This window comes from Ascaphus truei, chromosome 3, assembly GCF_040206685.1.
Source record: "Ascaphus truei isolate aAscTru1 chromosome 3, aAscTru1.hap1, whole genome shotgun sequence".
NCBI classification, from domain to species: domain Eukaryota; kingdom Metazoa; phylum Chordata; class Amphibia; order Anura; family Ascaphidae; genus Ascaphus; species Ascaphus truei.
Genome location: NC_134485.1, coordinates 166,452,021 through 166,470,179, shown reverse-complemented (window position 1 = coordinate 166,470,179; position 18,159 = coordinate 166,452,021).

Below are 18,159 nucleotides of genomic sequence, written 5' to 3'. Positions count from 1 at the left end.
AGGTGAGATGGGGGGACCCAGGAGAGCTTCCATTTGTTTTGCTTTGTGTGTATGGGAGCGAATTTCTTCTTGACACAATAAGGCCCAGGCTTGTTAGCCTTTGGAGTCTTTTCTTTATTCTCCTTCGGTTTTCGCTTTGGCTTTGGCTTAGGCTTAGAAACAGCTTCCGCCTTTCGCTTTCTCGTGGTCATCACGGCAGAAGCAAGCAGGTTCCTGCGTCCATAGAATCGGGGTAGATCCATGTGTGACAGTTCAGGTTATTCGTGCTTCCCAATGTCTCCCCATCACCCCTGCTCCCTCTGCCTCTGACCTTCCTCCCTCGCCTCCTCGTCCATCTGTCCCTTCTTCCTCCCGCACCCGTTCCTCTGCGACGTGCCCGGACGCACGTTCAGCTGTCACGCGCGTTCCCCGCAAGGTGCGCACACCTCTCCAGGCACCCGATCCCCTCCGCGGCACTCACAGCTCGCGGCGTCCCTCTATTTCCCCACCTGCCACATTACCTCCTTCGGTCGCTTCTCCTGCTCTCTCGCCTTCCTTGGCGAGTGCCCCCGCGGCATGACGCTCCTCGCGCTCCCTGGCACACACTGTGCATGCGCATCCAACCCTTAAAGAGGGCGCGCGCACATGCTCCAGGTATAGGCCTTCCCAGAGCCCTGGCTCCGCTTCCCATAGCGTACAAGCCATATCCCTGTGTGATTCACCTGTCTCCTCCCTTGCTCCTACTGACCTATCCCTGCAGCCTCTCACTCTACCCTCTGCTCCTCCTTCCTCTCCCATTGGTGCTCCCTCCTTTATAATCCCTGTCTGTCCTCTAGCTCATTGCTCTGCATAGCTTCTTGTGACCCCTGTGTGTGCAGTCTCTATGCTTGGCTCTCCTGTCTCTTTCAGCGCTGGTTCCTGTCCCTGCTTACCTTTGGATCTCCCTGGCTTGAACTCTGATTTGAATTGGATTACCCTACTTTCTCCTGCCCTTGAACCCTGCATTCGGATACTACTACGCTGCCTTCTCCAATCCTTGAACACTGGCTTACGGATATAACCACGCTGCTCTCTATAACCCCTGAACTCTGGCACACGGACATTACTATCCAAACTCTGGTATCCTGGATGTTGCAAGTATACGTTAACCCTTTCTCAACAGGCCCGGCAACGCATTACCACACACCGGGCATGCCCTCACTGCTGTGGGTGCGTGTTATAACCTTACCCACCTCAGTACTGGGGACTGGCCAGGTCTGCGGGCATACAGGCGTTACATTATACAGAGCCAAATAAATGCAGACCCCCCTGAGGTGGGTCAAGTTGTTTCCTTGGAACATTTACAATTTGTCTGTAGCCAACTGACAACTGTTTCGCAACAACTTGCTAATCTGTCTCTCCTGGAAACCCCAGCTGCCCCGTCACCTCCTGTCTCAGTGACCTACGGTAACTCAGGACCACGTATACCACCTCCCAACCGGTATGATGGGGACCCTCTCGCTTGCCGTGGATTCCTAAACCAATGCGAGGTTCAATTTGAAATGTCTCCCCCTCCCTCTCTTTTTCCTACCGGCCGTACCAAGGTGGCCTACATTTACGCCTTACTCACTGGCGACGCCTTCGCTTGGGCTTCTCCCCTCTGGGAGCACAAACCTGAGTTGACCCAAGAATTTCCTAAATTTAGGCATGAATTTCAACAAGTGTTTGACACTCCCGCACGTAGGGAGACGGCCGCTTTTTCTCTGTTTCATATCACACAGGCTCGACGATCTGCTGCTAAGTACGCAATAGAGTTCCGCACCCTCGCCGCTGACACTCAATGGAACGACGAGGCACTTGCAGCAGCATATTGGCACAGTCTGTCTGATACTTTAAAAGATGATCTTGCAGCTCACGCCCAGCCGTCCTCTCTGGAACAACTAATTACACTCAGCATACGTATGGATCAACGTACCCAAGAACGACGTCACGAGCAACACTGTTCCCGTTCTCTTCATCCCCCGTCTGTCTCTCATAGGTCTTCTCCTTCGGCCTTCCTGGCAATGGACGCTCCTGAGCCAATGCAGATCGGTAGCCAACAACCACAGGCTGCGGAGAGAATGCGACGTCGTCAAAAGGGACTCTATACTAACTGTCCCCTGAAGCCGGGAAACGGGAACACCCAGTAAAGGTAGAGGGGCTTTTGCTGGTACAATCTCTTCTTGCCCCTCTCTCTCTAAGGATCTCCCAAAGAAACTCATGCTTTCTGTAACGCTGGCGGGCCCTGACCTTCTATTAGAAGTAAAAGCTTTCATTGACTCCAGGTCTGGCGGTAACTTCCTGCATCACACCTTCGCCTCTAAGAATCAAATCCCTCTGGTCAAGAGAAAAGCGCCCATTGGTCTTGAATCTATCGATGGACGTCCGCTTCAGCCAGCCTTCATCATCTAGGAGTCCATCCCACTTACATTGACCACTGCGGATGGTCATAAGGAGGTAATAGTTTTTGATGTCTTCCATTCTCCTACCGTCCAGGTTATTCTAGGATTGTCATGGCTACAGCTCCACAATCCGCGCATCGATTGGACCGACGTCTTACCTATCCAATGGCCTACCTCATCTGAGGCAGTGTCTACCACTCCTCCTGCTGCTGTGCTCACTGGTTTGGATACCATCTCTTCCAACCTGTCCATCCTGCCGACAGTGTATCACGAGTTCCTGGATATTTTTAATAAAGTACAAGCTGAGGTACTGCCTGCCCATCGTCCCTACGATTGTCCTATTGATTTAATTCCAGGAACCATCCTCCCGAAGTCGAAGTCGTATCCTTTATCTGTTCCTGAAACTGAGGCTATGACGTCTTACATCCAAGAAAATTTGAAGAAAGGATTCATCCGCAACTCCACCTCCCCCGCTGGGGCAGGCTTCTTCTTTGTGAAGAATAAGATTGGATCCCTAAGACCCTGTATCGACTTTCGCGGACTCAACAAAATAAAAAAAAAACGATATCCTCTTCCCCTAATTTCTGAACTATTCGACCGTCTGCAGCCCATATTCCAAGTGGCCCATTATAAGTGGCAAGACTACTGAACAACTCAAGTTTAAAAGGAAGGAACTCTTACCCTAATGGATCTTATCCTTCTTCTCTCCTCAGGTAAAAACCATCTCTAAATCCTCTCATTGAAGCCTTTGCTGTGTGTATTATATAGTATATGAAAGTGACAATGCTAGGTAAAAACCATATTTGAATGCTGTTTTCTGTCTACCCCTAATCAAATTAAGTGCTGCCACCTAGGCAGGGAACACCCTGTGTAGAAAACCATCTGTTTGAATGTGCCTCAGATGTGCTAATTAAGCAGACAGAACCACACTGTCAGGTGACATTTTAGGCCTATATAACCCCAGATAGAACAGCCTTATGCTGCCTGCAGCAAATATTCCAAGTGGCCCATTATAAGTGGCAGGACTACTGAACAACTCAAGTTTAAAAGGAAGTTCAAAAGAAGTGAGGAAGAAGTGGACACCCCATTTGGACCTGATTCCTGCATTTGAACTACGCTGGAAAGGAGGATATCATCTATACCAGACTGCATCATTACTGCTGTGATGCTGCCTTTACCATTTATATTTGCTGTGACTTCACTTCTTCTCAAATTATGCACTTCTTTCTACCAGCCTCAGTATGTCTCTGACTCTATTCATATATCTACATCTCTCCTTCCTTCACCACTTCTCTGTTCACATGAACTCCTTTCTTACCTGCGTCCTCTGACACCACACAGCTATATCCCCTGCACTAAAAAACACCCTTACAAATCATCCTCACACATCCTCTTTCTATCCATGCTTCTCCTCCTTGCTTCTGGGGATATCTCTCCCAATCCTGGTCCCTGCCTTATTTCTACATGCGCTCGTCCTCGCCTGCCAATTGCAACCTCAACTTCTTCTGGTGTCAACCCCTCCAACCTCATACCCTTCCCCTGCCACCCTCCCGCCTCTCTCCCTTTCTCCTGTGCCCTTTGGAATGCTCGCTCCCTTTCTAACAAGTTCCTCTCTGTACATTACTTTTTTCTCTCTCACTCTCTGCTCCTATTTGCTATGACTGAGACCTGGCTCACTCAGTCTTACACTGCTCTGGAAGCTGCCCTTTCCTATGGTGGCCTTTCCTTTTCCCACACTCCGCGCACTGATGGCAGGGGTGCTCTCCTCTCTCTGCCGTTACCGAACCCTTCCTATTCCATCATCTCTTGCTTTTCCCTCTTTTGAGGCTCACACTGTCCAGATTTCTCTCCTCTCCCTGTCCATGTGGCAGTCATCTATCGCCCACCTACCTCTACTCATCTTCCTACTGCCTTTCTCTCTCACTTTGAATCCTGGCTCTCTTTCTTTCTCTCCTCAGACTCCCCTGTTCTTCTCCTTGGGGACTTCAATTGCCACATTGATGACCCCTCTCTCCCTTGGGCTTCCTGCTTTCTTTCTCTAACCTCTTCTTTTGGCCTTCAACAATGGACTGCAGCCAGCACCCACAAGGATGGCCACTACTTAGACCTGGTTTTCACTAAAAACTTCTCTCTCTCCGATTTCTCCATTTCCCCTTTTCCTCTCTCTGACCATCACCTCATCTCATTCTCTCTATCTCGCTTCTCCCCTTCTCCACCTCCATCTACCCCCCGGTTCTGCAGAAACCTGCGCTCTATTCACTTACCTGACTTTGAGTCCACTTTACGCTCCTCCCTCTCCTCTCTCAGCTTTGCTACAGACCCTGACAACCTGGTCAGGAACTACAACTCTGTCTTGTCCTTGTCTCTTGATCTACATGCCCCACTTTCTCTCTGCCGCCCTCACCCTTCAAATCCTAGACCCTGGCTAAATTCCTACACATGCATGCTGCGTTCCTCCACTTGTTCCTCTGAACGCCTCTGGAGGAAGTCTCACACTCTCACAGACTTCCTTCACTACAAATTTATGCTATCCTGTTTCAACTCTGCCCTCTCGCAAGCCAAACAGCCTACTTTTCTGCACTAATCAACATGCACAAGTCTAACCCACGCCGACTGTTCTCTGTCTTTGATACTCTACTCAAACCACCCTCAACTGCCTCTCCTTCCTCCATCTCAGCTCAGGACTTTGCTGACTATTTTAAGGAAAAGGTGGAATCCATACGTCAGAACATCCCCTCTGTTTCTTCCTCCCGTCCTACACCTCTTCCTAACTCTCCTCCTGCCTTCCTTGACTATTTTTCCACTGTCACAGAGGACGATGTGTCGCTGTTGATTGCCTCTTCTCCCTCTACCACTTGCCCTCTTGACCCCATTCCCTCCCATCTCCTAAAACCTCTTGCTCCTACTATAATCCCTACGCTCACACACATTTTTAACTCCTCCCTCTGCTCTGGAACCTTTCCATCCTCCTTCAAACATGCAACAGTCAAACCATTACTCAAAAACAGCAAGCTTGACCCTACCTGTCTTTCTAACTATCGACCTGTCTCCCTCCTGCCTTTTGCCTCTAAAATCCTTGAACGTCTTGTATTCTCTCGCTTGCTCCATTTTCTCAACACCTATTCTCTCCTAGACCCTCTACAATCTGGCTTCCGCACTGCTCACTCCACGGAAACAGCCCTCACTAAAATAACTGATGACCTCCATGCTGACAAAGACAGAGGTCATTACACTCTGCTCATATTACTCAACCTCTCTGCAGCATTTGACACCGTGGACCACCCTCTTCTCCTTCATATTCTCCATACTCTTGGTATTCAGAACAAAGATCTATCCTGGATCTCATCCTACCACTCCCATCGTACTTTCAGTGTCTTTTCTGCTAACACCTCCTCCTCCTCTATTGATCTCTCTGTGGGGGTGCCCCAGGGCTCTGTCCTGGGACCACTTCTCTTTTCTCTGTACACACTCTCTCTAGGTGACCTAATAACATCTTTTGGGTTTAAATATCACCTCTATGCTGACGACACACAAATATACTTTTCAACACCAGAACTTACACCTGCTGTACAAACCAAAGTTTCTGAATGTCTCTCTGCTATATCATCCTGGATGGCCCTCCGCCGCCTTAAACTCAACATGGCAAAAACAGAGCTCCTCATACTTCCTCCCAAACCTGGCCCTATTACCTCCTTCCACATTACTGTTGGAACTACGATCATTCACCCAGTAGCCCAAGCACGCTGCCTATGGGTCACACTCGACTCCTCTCTCCCATTCACCCCTCACATTCAAAACATTTCTGAAACCTGTCGCTTTTTCCTCCGCAATATAACAAAGATACGCCCTTTCCCCTGTTGCTCGACTGCTAAAACTCTGACTCAGGCCCTCATTCTCTCCCATCTTGATTACTGTAACCTCCTGGTGTCCGGCCTTCCTGCCTCTCACCTGTCTCCCCTACAATCTAAAAATGAGAAATGGAAAAACACTGCTCACCTTAGTAATCAAATGTCAAGGTAAAAAGCGGTGCATGGAACTATAGACAATTGAATAGGATGTGATCAGAGATGACCAACAGAAAGCGTTCCGATAGGTATTGCACTCAACTAAATATATAACTCTGAGTGATGATATATATATGTACATAGATCAAATCAAATCAAACCATATGGGTGTTAGGAGGTAAAATACAAAACAAACTTGAATCATAGTTCATTATACTCCATTATGCATCACTAATCATTAGATGTGGCCAAATTACTATTAGCCACACCATTGCCTGAACGGAGGCGGACGAGCCAATCAGATGCGTAGGCGAACATTAGAAACGCCCACTGTACCGCCACCAGGAGGTATAAATACATACCATAAAGGAGACATGTTACACTCCTCCCCCCCAGAAGAAGCGCCACAAGGCGTGAAACGATCGTCGGGTGTCAGGCGACGCTCAGACTGATGACGTCAGCCGTTTGTTTGTTGAGTGGAGCATGAGACGGAGGCTGAGGCATTCATGGTGTTCTCCAAGCTGCGATCCGGAAATGGGTGATATACAGCGCGCTACTGCTATACAGCATACTTATTAGAGCAATATCCCTCTATTATGAGGAGTTTACCAATGAGGGATACCTAGCTGTTAGCTATTTATTCATTCTACTACACAGTGACGCTCAACTGTGAGTTCCTGAGACACAGAGGATTGTGTGTATTTTGACTAATTTAGTCACCACAGCGCCGTGTGTAAAATAATTTTTTGTTTTGTATTTTACCTCCTAACACCCATATGGTTTGATTTGATTTGATCTATGTACATATATATCATCACTCAGAGTTATATATTTAGTTGAGTGCAATACCTATGGGAACGTTCCCCTACAATCTATCCTAAATGCTGCTGCCAGAATCACTCTACTCTTTCCTAGATCTGTCTCAGCATCTCCCCTCATGAAATCCCTCTCCTGGCTTCCGATCAAATCCCGCATCTCACACTCCATTCTTCTTCTCACTTTTAAAGCTTTACACTCTTCTGCCCCTCCTTACATCTCAGCCCTAATTTCTCGCTATGCGCCATCCCAACTCTTGCGTTCTGCTCAAGGATGTCTTCTTTCTACCCCCTTTGTATCTAAAGCCCTCTCCCGCCTTATACCTTTTTCACGGACTGTCCCACACCTATGGAATGCCCTTCCCCCCAGTACCCTGACTAGCACCCTCTCTATCAACCTTTAAGACCCACCTTAAGACACACTTGCTTAAAGAAGCATATGAATAGCACAGTAGATATTCTGAACACATGATACATAAAGCTTGGCCCCATGCAGACGCACTTACCAGAACTCCCTCCTATTGTCTCTGTACGTTCTACCTACCTACCAATTAGACTGTAAGCTCCTCGGGGCAGGGACTCCTCTTCCTTAATGTTACTTTAATGTCTAAAGCACTTATTCCCATGATCTGTTATTTATATTATCTGTTATTTATTTGATTACCACATGTATTATCTACTGTGAAGCGCTATGTACATTAATGGCGCTATATAAATAAAGACATACATACATACATACAAGGAGCCTCTATCTTCTCCAAACTCGATTTAAGAGGGGCCTATAACCTCATCCGTATAAGAGATGGGGATGAATGGAAAACCGCGTTTAATACGCGATGTGGACATTATGAGTATTTAGTGATGCCCCTCGGGCTATGCAATGCTCCTGCCGTTTTCCAAGAGTTCATGAACGATATCTTCCGGGACGTGTTGGGAACATTTGTTATCGTATATTTGGATGACATTCTCATTTTCTCTAAGGATTTAGAGGAGCACTTTCGCCATACCAAACTGGTACTCTCTAGGCTTCGTGCTAATCGCCTCTACGCTAAAATGGAGAAATGTTTGTTCCATCAGACGTCCACAGCCTTCCTAGGCTATATTATCTCTAACCAAAGTTTTTCTATGGACCCAGAGAAATTGAAGTCTGTCCTCGACTGGCCACTGTCGAATTCTCTCAAGGCTGTGCAGCGCTTCCTTAGCTTTGCCAATTATTACTGGAAGTTAATCCGTAATTTTTCTACCATTGCCTTACTCATCACTGCCTTGACTAAGAAGGGTGCTGATCCTACGACTTGGTCTCCCGTAGCCATTGACGCCTTCGAGTTTCTCAAAAAAGCCTTCGTCTCTGCACCCATCCTACGACATCCAGATACTTCGCTTCCCTTCACTTTGGAAGTTGACGCCTCGGATGTGGGAGCCAGTGCAGTACTCTCTCAGAGATCCTCTCCATAGGAGAAGCTCCATCCCTGTGGTTGTTTTTCTCGGAAGTTCTCGTCAGCCGAGAGAAATTATGATGTTGGGAATTGTGAGCTATTGGCCATTAAACTGGCTCTTCAGGAATGGAGGCATCTTCTCGAATGCACCAAGGAGCCTATTGCCATCCTCACCGATCACAAAAATTTACTGTTTATTGAGGGGGCTCGACGATTAGGATCTCGTCAGGCTCGTTGGTCACTATTTTTCTCTCGTTTCAACTATATCATTTCTTATATTCCCGGTACCAAAAATATCAAAGCAGACACTCTCTCTCGCCAGTTCGCTACGGAGAACGACTCTAATGAATTCTCTGAATCTATTCTCCCCGCGAAGTGCATAATTTCTGCCAATAATTTTGATGTTTTGGATGAAATCAATAAAGCCCTGGTTCACATTCCCAGGAGATTTAGGGTGCCAGAGGGACGCTTATACGCAGCTCCACGTTTTCGCCACAAGATTCTACTTTGGGGACATTCTTCTAGATTGGCCGGTCATCCAGGCTTCAAGAGGACAGCGGATCTTATTAAACGGACATTTTGGTGGCCTAAGATGAACAAGGACATTTTTGATTTCACCAGAGCTTGTCCGGTCTGTGCCCAGAGTAAATCCGCCCATCACAAACCTTCTGGTCTCCTCATGCCTCTTCCCATTCTGGAGCAACATTGGAAACACATCTCTATGGACTTTATTGTCGAGCTTCCCAATTCTAAAGGAATGAATACCATTCTTGTTGTAGTGGATAGATTTTCCAAGCATTCACACTTTATACCACTCAAGGGCCTCCCTAATTCTGCTACTTTGGCCGATATTTTTTCTAAGGAAATTTTCAGATTACATGGTGTTCCTATTTCTATTGTTTCTGACAGAGGTTCTCAATTTCTCTCTAAATTTTGGCGTGCGTTTTCCCAGAGACTTGGGATTTCACTTCTATTTTCTTCTAGATACCATCCTCAGACTAACGGTCAAACGGAAAGAATGAATCAGACCTTAGAGCAGTATTTCAGATGTTTCGTCTCCGAATCTCAAGACAACTGGGTGGATCTATTACCTTGGGCCGAGTTTGCATTTAACTCTCTTAAAAATGAATCTACACAAGAGTCCCCTTTCTTCATTAATTTTGGATTCCACCCTAGCAGTCTTCCCCTCTCCTCCCTCCTGTCTGGTGTTCCTGCAGCGGATTCTCATGTCTCTACTCTTCAAAACGTTTGGAGGAAGATTCTTAAGACTCTACAAACTGCAGTCTCAAGACAAAAAACAAAGGCAGATCGACGACGCCAACTGGGCCCTTCGTTTAAACCCGGAGACAGAGTGTGGTTATCCTCAAAAAATATAAGGCTCAAGACCCCGTCTCTGAAATTGTCCCCGAGATTCTTGAGTCCCTTTAAGATCCTTGAGAGGATCAATCCGGTCGCATACCGTTTGGCACTTCCTCCCACCATGAGGATTCCTTCTGTGTTCCATGTATCGTTACAGTTCCTCATTCACTGGAAGGGTTATGGTCCAGAGGAGCGTTCCTGGATTCCTTCTCGTCATATCCACGCTCCCAAACTCCTCTGACAATTTCATTGGAAATTCCCTCAGAAGCCATGGCAGGATCATCCGGAGTTCGATCCTCAAGGGGGGGATACTGTGACGGTTCAGGGGATTCGTGCTTCCCAATGTCTCCCCATCACCCCTGCTCCCTCTGCCTCTGACCTTCCTCCCTCACCTCCTCGTCCATCTGTCCCTTCTTCCTCCCGCACCCATTCCTCTGCGACGTGCCCGGACACGCGTTCAGCTGTCACGCGCGTTCCCTGCGAGGTGCGCATACCTCTCCAGGCACCCGATCCCCTCTGCGGCACTCACAGCTCGCGGCGTCCCTCTATTTCCCCACCTGCCACATTACCTCCTTCAGTCGCTTCTCCTGCTCTCTCGCCTTCCTTGGCGAGCGCCCCCGCGGCGCTCCGGGCCTCGCGCTCCCTGGCACGCACTGTGCATGCGCATCCAACCCTTACAGAGGACGCGCACACATGCTCCAGGTATAGGCCTTCCCAGAGCCCTGGCCTTGCCTCCCATAGCGTACAAGCCTGTGTGATTCACCTGTCTCCTCCCTTGCTCCTTCTGACCTATCCCTGCAACATCTCACTCTACCCTCTGCTCCTCCTTCCTCTCCCATTGGTGTCCCTCCTTTATAATCTCTGTCTGTCCTCTAGCTCATTGCTCTGCATAGCTTCTTGTGACCCCTATATGTGCAGTCTCTATGCTTGGCTCTCCTGTCTCTTTCAGCGCTGGTTCCTGTCCCTGCTTACCTTTGGATCTCCCTGGCTTGAACTCTGATTTGAATTGGATTACCCTGCTTTCTCCTGCCCTTGAACCCTGCATTCGGATACTACTGCGCTGCCTTCTCCAATCCTTGAACACTGGCTTATGGACATCACCACGCTGCTCTCTATAACCCCTGAACTCTGGCACACGGACATTACTATCCAAACTCTGGCATCCTGGACATTGCAAGTATACATTATACCTTTCTCAACAGGCCCGGCAATGCATTACCGCACTCTGGGCACGCCCTCACTGCTGTGGGTGCGTGTTATAACCTTACCCACCTCAGTACTGGGGACTGGCCAGGTCTGAGGGCATACAGGCGTTACACAATGGAAACAGATGGAGTAATGCACAATGCAGTATCTGGACAAGCGAAAGTTCAGATAGAGATCAGCGTGTGGGAGGCTATGCAATTTGTGTCAGGAAGATGGGTAGGAAAAAGCAAGCACCAGCAGTACAAAACCAAAAAAAATGAATGAAAGAACATCCAGAGAGCGTGTGTCCATTAAAAAGAATAATTTAATGGATTTCAGCAAAAAACAACCACGTTATGGGGTACAGAGCCCCCCACCAACGCGTCTCGAGCGTAAGCTCTTTATCAAGGTAACTTTAAAGTGCTCACCTGCCCGTTTTTATAGTCCTCCGGAGCGTGCTGCAATTCATCTGCATTCACTTCCTGAAACTTTGCAGGCACAGCGTCCGCATGATCACGTCAGCACGCAACGTGAGGAATACAAAAAAAATTCAAAACATGTCAACTTTATTAACAATATAACAAACAATCATGTACAATGTTAAAAATGCCAATAAGAGTACCAGGCATATCTTCCTGATGTAGGAGCCCTAGGAAACATCAGTAAATACAAAAAAAATGTATATGAAACGAATATCATAAAATAAGCTATGAATATTCCTACTAAAAACAAGAAAATACAAACCAATGGATAGACTAGATGATAAAAAAATATAAGTGCATATATAAGTATACATTGTATATATAAAGACTTGCTAAATGTACAATATAAACAAAGAGTTATTATGCAACTTAAACGTCATAATCCATTGGATAAAGAGAGACAAAAATAGTATAAAGTGATGTACTTGAAAGTGACATTGTTATACTCAAATAAAGGATAAAAATTGAGATAATCAAATATTTCATCTTGTTGGATAACATACTGTATAAATGATGTAAATTATTCAAGATGTTATTTGAGATAAGCTTAAATGAGGGAATTTTAGGGACAACTTGCCCATGAAAAAATATATATATTAAATATATTGAATGAATTCATAGCAATAACAATAATTTGATTCACAAATGCAAAATTTTGTTAATATATACAAAGGTATACATGAAATGGGGAAAAGAGGGAAAAGAGGGAAAAGATACATTGCAATATCTGAATTAATGTAGAAAAGGTGCCAAGTCCCAATCAGAGTTTAGGCCTGAGGGAACTCTGGTTTTTAACGTAAAAATCCAGTACTATTCACGCTTGTCTAGGAGCACCGCTCTATTGCCACCTCTGACAGGACTTGGCACATGTTCTATACCCATATAGTTAAATGTGTCCATGCTACCCATTCTACAGTTTGTAAAATGACATGAAACCGGATGGGTGAGATCTCCTTTCTTAATGAGTCCCATATGTTCCCTGATACGTACCTTCAGGGAACTGGTTTTACGGCCCGCATACTGTTTACCACATCCGCAATTTAAAACATAGATTACGAATGTGGTATCACAATTAATGAAAGACGTAAAACTGGTCATTCTAGACAGATACCCAAGGGCAGTTTTAAATGTTTTAAATGTTTAAAATGCATTTCATGCAAATATATGCTCCCTAATCTGTCTATTTTTAGATCATTTGTCACTGGTAATGAGTTCCCTTTTACGTCCTTCATTAATTGTGATACCACATTCGTAATCTATGTTTTAAATTGCGGATGTGGTAAACAGTATGTGGGCCGTACGACCAGGGCCCTGAAGGTACGTATCAGGGAACATATGGGACTCATTAAGAAAGGAGATCTCACCCATCCGGTTTCATGTCATTTTACAAACTGTAGATTGGGTAGCATAGACACATTTAACTATATGGGTATAGAACATGTGCCAAGTCCTGTCAGAGGTGGCAATAGAGCTGAGCTCCTAGACAAGCGTAAATTGTACTGGATTTTTACGTTAAAAACCAGAGTTCTCTCAGGCCTAAACTCTGATTGGGACTTGGCACCTTTTCTACATTAATTCAGATATTGCAATGTATCTTTTCCCTCTTTTCCCTCTTTTCCCTCTTTTCCCTCTTTTCCCTCTTTTCCCCATTTCATGTATACCTTTGTATATATTAACAAAATTTTGCATTTGTGAATCAAATTATTGTTATTGCTATGAATTCATTCAATATATTTAATATATATATTTTTTCATGGGCAAGTTCTCCCTAAAATTCCCTCATTTAAGCTTATCTCAAATAACATCTTGAATAATTTACATCATTTATATGTTAGCCAACAAGATGAAATATTTGATTATCTCAATTTTTATCCTTTATTTGAGTATAACAATGTCACTTCCAAGTACATCACACTATACTATTTTTGTCTCTCTTTATCCAATGGATTATGACGTTTTAGTTGCATAATAACTCTTTGTTTATATTGTACATTTAGCAAGTCTTTATATACTGTATACAATGTATACTTATATATGCATTTATATTTTTTTATCATCTAGTCTATCCATTGGTTTGTATTTTCTTGTTTTTAATAGGAATATTCATAGCTTATTTTATGATATTTCGTTTTATATACATTTTTTTTGTATTACTGATGTTTCCTAGGGCTCCTACATCAGGAAGATATGCCTGGTACTCTTATTGGCATTTTTTAACATTGTATATGTTTGTTTGTTATATTGTTAATAAAGTTGACATGTTTTGAAATTTTTTTGTATTCCTCACGTTGCGTGCTGACGTCATCATGTCAGGAAGTGAATGCAGATGAATTGCAGCACGCTCCGGAGGACTATAAAAACGGGCAGGTGAGCACTTTAAAGTTACCTTGATAAAGAGCTTACGCTCAAAACGCGTTGGTGGGGGGCTCTGTACCCCATAATGTGGTTGTTTTTTGCTGAAATCCATTAAATTATTCTTTTTAATGCGCACACGCTCTCTGGATGTTCTTTCATTCATTTTTTTGGTTTTGCACTGCTGGTGCCTGCTTTTTCCTACCCATCTTCCTGGTTAGTACATTGAACAATCGGAAGCACACCCCCTGCTGTGGACACAGTCTAGATATCCTGACCAAGCCCTCTACAAATGAGTGAGTTATTATACCTACATTCCGATATATTATGTTGGATCACTTAACTGTGAGGTCCCTTACTACAGTGCTTGTGGTGACCCTAGTCCACTAGTCGGTTTACTATGGAGCTTTGAATGTTTAACACATTTGGGACACAATTTGTGTTTATCCACTGGGGAGTATACAGTTGCAGAAATCTTCAATCAAATTTATTTTCAAGATACCAGGCTGTTTTTGAAGCACCACACACCTCCCATATTCTATGCAATTTGTGTCACCTTTTATACACTGTGTCCCTATTTTACATTTTTTGCGGGCATGGACATGAGCTGCAGGTGCAAACGTTTGCCTAGATATAGCTCACCTAACCTTGTGAAAAATGGTGTATGAGTGAAAATCCCCTAGGGTGATCTGCTTAAATGGTCAATACAGATCATGACTTCTTTAAGCTATCTACCAGGATCCCCAATATAAAAGATATATTCAAAAAATGGTTACCACTGATTCTATATTGAAACAATTGTATATTCCCAAAAAAGAAGAATGAAGGCTTCATTTATTCTTCTTTTTTGTGAATATACAATTGTTTCACTATAGAATCAGTGGTAACCATTTTTTGAATATATATTTTTTAATTTAGGGATCATGGTATATAGCTTAAAAGAAGTCAGGATCTGTATTGACCATTTAAGCAGATCACCCTAGGGGATTTTCACTCCTACACCATATATCACAAGGCAAGGTGAGCTATATCTATGCAAGCTTTTGTATTGGATATTGTGTCAATTACATATATACAATGAGACAATAACAATGATCACTTATGGGTAGTTGTATCAAAGTGGTTGTTCCATATATAAGTCCCAGTCTATTGTGTATTATGTCATCCAGTGTTATACATCACCCCTTCAATTTTGGCAAAATGTATTGATCATTGTACATAGTCTTTATTAACTTCACTTATTTTAGCAACTTGGCAGCAACAGGCAGGTAATGTTTATCTCCTAATTGAACCACCTGTGATATTACTCATAGGCTATGATCGATCACTGGTGATTGGTCATAATGCTAATATCTCGCTGCTGTTGGCTGGCAGAATGATGCATCTATTTAACTTTCTTGTATATATTGAAGTCTAGTGATCAGCATTTTTGACTTCTCCCCCTGATGAAGCACACCTTGCGTGCGAAACGTACGTCTACAAGAGTGTGACGAGGGAAAGGGGGGTTGGCCAGTAATAAAGGGGTTACACCCCAGATGGCCACCCCTACCCTCGTGTGGGAGGCAAGGTGTTAAATATAATAATGGTTAAGTGTGTTTTTATGCCCCTGCCTCAGTACAAAATGTATGTCACTGATTACATGTGTTTATTCCTTACAGTGTATGCACCAAGCACATACACTGGGATCAGGTCGGGAGGGAAAGGGTTAACTGTGTTTGTATGTTTATGGCCCTTTGTTTCCCTTCACGTCTTTTTAACCTCCATTTGCAGCCGGTCCCATAGGTTGCCATTGGAGCTCCATAGAAGTCTATGGAGATTTCAAGGTTTTTGGCCTGATATTGAGCAAGACCAGCAGATGGCACCCGTGAGGATGAGCGGAGCTTCCAGATTGAAATGAATGGCGTAATGCACTTCAATGTGAATACCTCGAGTCAGCGCTCTAAAAATGGAGTTGGATGCCTGCCAAACCACAGTATCCGAAAATAGTTACATCCTCAAAGAAAGTGTTTTGACCGTAAATTGCCGTTTGAACGTGGTCACTGCCAAGATCAAACATATTAAAATTATAACTGTGGTTCTGGGACAGCTAGCGGTCCAATTCTTTTTGCCCCTAGCTCATGGTAATCCCCTTACTCGATCCCAAACGGGTCCGATGGGCAATGTCCACGGCCGCCATGAGGGTCACCACCATTGACCACAATGGCGGAGGAAAGCCGCTAGGTTTTTAAAACGCGAAGAGCGAAAGTGTAAAACCTGAAACCATTATCTCCAGTTCGGTAAGGATTAGAGTGCTGGGATTTGGCCACCATGCAGTCACAGCTCCGGGAAAAGGGAGACCAAAAAGCGCACCAGCACAAACGGAGCAGGAAAAAACCAGAACAAAAAAATGATTAAAAGGGCACTTTAATGTGGCAAAAGACCCATCCAATGCATTTCGAACGTCACAGCGTTCTTTTTCAAAAAAGAACGCTGTGACGTTCGAAATGCATTGGATGGGTCTTTTGCCACATTAAAGTGCCCTTTTAATCATTTTTTTGTTCTGGTTTTTTCCTGCTCCGTTTGTGCTGGTGCGCTTTTTGGTCTCCCTTTTCCCTGTATTGCATTGAGTAGCTGCACAGCTTGCCTGCCTGCCCTACCAGGATGTGAGTATTTGCATATTTTTCAGGGGAACCTGCCAATGAGACATATGGTGAGTGGGTTGCACCACACACCACCTGTCTTCAGGAGGATAGTACCCATTATATGACACAATAGGTACTATATCAATTGTTAGTACCCTGGTACAGTGGTCTGGCTTATTATCATTTTGAGATATACCTGCATTTGAGCGCTTCAGCTATTTTCCATACAGTCACAGCTCCGGCATGATTGCATGGCAATTTCCAGCCCTCTCCGATCAACCGAACGGAGTATGGTTAACTGTTTAAATTGTGGTTCTGCCATTGACTCCAATAGTGGAGAAATGCAATTTGTGAAACATGTCGTTTTAAAACCCAAAATTGTATCTCCGGTTCAGGGGGTCGCAGCGAGCTGAAACTTGGCCACTATGGAGAGTCCCCTCTGGCATGAGGGTCTGGCAAGTTTTAGCCCACTCGGCCCAACCGAACGGAATATTTTGATGTATATAAAATATTGTAGATTCACTATATTTTATGCCTACAGTAAAGCCCGCGAAAACTACAGGCCCATGAGGTATGCTAATGGCCAAGGGGTGACAGTGTGTCTACAGTAAGCACACTGATCAAAGGCTCCCCCACCCTGATTAAGTATTCTAGGGCGGGGAAGAGCAGGACATGGGTACTTGTGTTAAGTGTTGTGCTTCACACCTCTGGTCAGTTTCCCAGGCCAGAATCCCAAATGGCAGACTTACAGACGCCAACCTTTTAGTGTGGGGTTTAGGAAATGGGACTCTGACCAGAGGATTGTGCGCATGTGCCAGCCACCTGGGGGCAGGTACCAGATTGCTTCACACGTTAGCTGGCAAAAGCTAATTGGACTCAGGTAATTGTTCTCCAGTGCCTGAGACCCAATGTTAGGGATAGAGCCTGAATCGCATAAAAACGATTGCAAGCTCTATGCCCATTGTCTTCGTTATTCTACCTGAATGATACCTGATGCCTGATGAACTGCTAACCTGAATCCTGGTTATTTCATTGTCCCTTCCTAAGTACGTGAATATATTCCGTTTGTTATTTGTCAAATATTGTGTGTCCATCTGTTTTTAAGGAATGAAATCTCTTTATTATATCACAGTCGTATTCAATTCAACCCAGTTATTTTGGTGTATATTATAACCATGTAAGCTACTGTGACAAAGAGTTCGGCGCAATATGTGACTTCTGTGAAGTGGTGATTCGGATTTACGACTGACTCGAGATACGGCTTGTATACGGGAACTCAATTTTCTTTACCGGTCCTCCGTGGCCTCTACTGTTTACTGTATGTGCGGTCATTTTGTATTCCTACAGTGACCTTTCTCAGTTGTTACTAACTATGCTTAATAGAGTGTACTGTGTTTACCCTCTGTGGTAATTGGCAAATGGCGTGTGAACCAGCGCTGCTCCTGCATGGATGTGCTATCCTTGCTTAAATGCTATTTGTCACAAGTAATAGGAGTACACATGGCA